We start from the raw sequence: 3,137 nt of genomic DNA on the forward strand, positions 1-3,137 counted from the left end.
AATATTTCTCTGAGGCAATTTTATTCAATGATAGACGATGATTATCTACACCCAATCTAATCTTATGTCCGGGCAAAAATTGAAGATTAAACATCGAGATTTGTCTTTTATTTATTTAGATTTAGTACTGCAAGTAATCATTTGAAGTGTTTTTATATTTTCTTACTTCATGTTGGTGATAACTAGGAAGCTTTTTACAATTCATGAAATTTCCAATGACAGTCACTTCGTTCATTAAATTGTAATTCTGATTGAGAAATCAGCTCTGAGGTAACCAATTCTCCTGCGAGGTTTAGTGGTCTGAATGGTAGTTGATGGCATCAAGGTCGTATAATAAGATAGTAACAAAATATCAGAGACGTCATTAATATGGTGTGACAGAGTGACATCTGTGTGTGCTTTTTTTTTTTTACTTTTTTCTCTCTCTCTCTCTCCCTCTTGCTCTTTTTCTTGCATAATGTTTTGTTATTTCTATTTTATTTCTTCATTAATTTATCAAGTATTGTTTTCATCATACGTTGTATCTTGCCTAATATATTCTATAGAATCTTAATATTGCATTTTACCATGATAATTTAATTGGTCTATAACACCATGGCATCTTGCAGACATGAATAATTAATGTTTGATAAAGTGAATTACATTACTATTTTTTCTTTAATCATTGCCCATGATAACACAACCCTCAGTAATAAAACTAATAACAGGTGCAGAAGGAGAAACAACGTGCCCACAACGTAAGTGACAGAAGTGACACTGAGGTGCCCGTATTCATTCCTCTTTCACCCGTCTCAAGTTCTTTCCTTCCGTCTAAATGAAGGGAATGTGCCTTTTGCATCTTTCTGTGAGTAGTTTATGAATCCAGAGGAAGTAGAGGTCAGCATTATATCATTTAGTTTTATTAATGTTCATTTTGGTTTGTTGGTTTAAGGGGAGTTTTTTATATTGCTTTTTTTTTATTCAAACTTGTGTTTTATTTTGAGTAAGGATTGCAGTATATAAGAACCATGACTGATGAAAAGTGTATAAAAAGGTACAGCGTATAAGCTAGAGAGAGAGAGAGAGAGAGAGAGAGAGAGAGAGAGAGAGAGAGAGAGAGAGAGAGAGAGAGAGAGAGAGAGAGATGGGGCTGATATCCTAGTGAGTCACCCATGAACTATTGTCGGTAAAAGTTTGCTATGAGATGCAATATCTGATTATAATTTGATGGGATACTATTGCAACCTCCTCATCCTTAAGTTGCGATCTCAGCTGATTGATCTACGAATGAAGTTTTAGGGGACAGTGTGAGAGAAGCAAGGGAGGGGACCGTAAAGGAATAGTGCAAATGTTATTCCTCCAAGGAGGGGACGAAGGTTCATCAATTAAGGGTAAAAAATATTAAGCTGTTACTTGTTAGCAAACTGGAATAAAAACAAAATCACTATTTTACTTTCATTAAAGCATAATGAATATAATTCGGGATTCAAAAATATGTGCTAATTGGCAAAGTATCGTGGTTTTCCTCGTACTACTATTTCTCCGTGATTGTCACTTGCGTTCCAAGGGATTGTGGTAGGGGAGGAGGGAGTAGTGGTGCAGATAACTGCAACAATCTCTCCTTTCAGGAAACAAGCAACAAAATTGGCACGCAATCTCCTTGCTTGTTAGATAAAACTCGTTAGCCACCTAAAAATTCAAGATGGCTGTCATTTTTCAACATGGATGCTAGGGAATAGAAAGAAATTTTGTATTTTACAATAAAATGTTAAAAACGTGTACTATTTGAATTACCTTGATGCCAAATCATATATTTTTCACCACGTAGAACCCGAATTTGGAACTATTTACCTACTCACTATCTTCCTTGTACCATAATATCAGTCCCGGAATCATAATTACAGTAAAAGTGCTAATATCATAGGCACCATCACTCCAATATATTATTGGATGTAAATATAGGCAGTAAGCCTATACATGTTTGCCCAATATTGTCTTGCTACCTGGATGAGTATAGCACAACGGTTTTAAACCTCACATCTGCTCTACAGTGGCTTTATATGGCCTCTACTTCCATACAAGCTTGTCCAACCTCGCAACATCAACACTTTCAGTGGTTCTGGAAAAGTCGTACATGATTTCCACGAACATTCTCCTGTTTTTTTGTGGAGGCTGACAGCCCCATGTAAACAGGGAGTGGGATGTGTCATAATAGTGACTGTGAGTTACTGCTCCTGCTTTATACTTTACATAACTGTTGTACTGATGCAGCTGAGCAATTGCTAGATCTATTTTGATTCGTCAAACCTCAGTCAAGATTTGATGTCCGCTTCAAGCGTGGCCACAAACTGAAAAAGGGGGGGGGGGTGGAAAGTCCTGCTCGATGCACCTCTCATGGAAGGTTCCATCAAATGTGGAGTTGTGGTCCAGCATGTATCTCCTCAAAATGTTACCAGCTTTGCCAGAGATAATAGCTTCACCACTATATTCAGATGCTTTTGACAAGACAAAGGCTACATCTTTCTCGAAAGCCAGAAGAACATTTCTTCCCTGCTTGTGAGTTTCCTGGAGAAGTATTTTTGAAAACAGTTTTTCCTTGGTTTTTTAAAGTTGATAGCAAGTGCTTCAACACCCAGCTGCTCCAGGTGCTGGGTATACAGGAGAACTATGTCTGCAAGTGATATAACTAGCTCTGAGAAAGCCTGTGGGTGGGCATCCTTTTAAGGTGCACATTCTTATTCCAGTCTGTTGGTGGTTCTATGGTAGATCCTCTATTTATTTTAAAGATCTGTTAAGCTTTCAAACGGGTATTTAAACGCTTGAGCAATAGCATGTCTGCCACTGAGTATTGCAATACGTTTTCTATCATTTATATTTGTGCATATTCCTGAAGTTTATTATTGAGGTTCATCGTTATAACTAGTCTGACTTCGGAGAATGGGAAACCTCTTTGTCTCATGCGGAACACATTTTGCCCTCAAGGATGCTTGTTATATGTGGATTAAATTTATCTATTTTATGTTAAAGGCATATTTCTACATATTAAATGTTAATGTAAAGAGAAAAGTATTGCAATGATTTGTAACTCAAACATGTTGTATTTTAGAACAATAGCTTTTGGAAATTTATCATAACTTATTCCACTTTGCCACTGGCTG

This window comes from Palaemon carinicauda, chromosome 44, assembly GCF_036898095.1.
Source record: "Palaemon carinicauda isolate YSFRI2023 chromosome 44, ASM3689809v2, whole genome shotgun sequence".
In the NCBI taxonomy this organism is placed as follows: domain Eukaryota; kingdom Metazoa; phylum Arthropoda; class Malacostraca; order Decapoda; family Palaemonidae; genus Palaemon; species Palaemon carinicauda.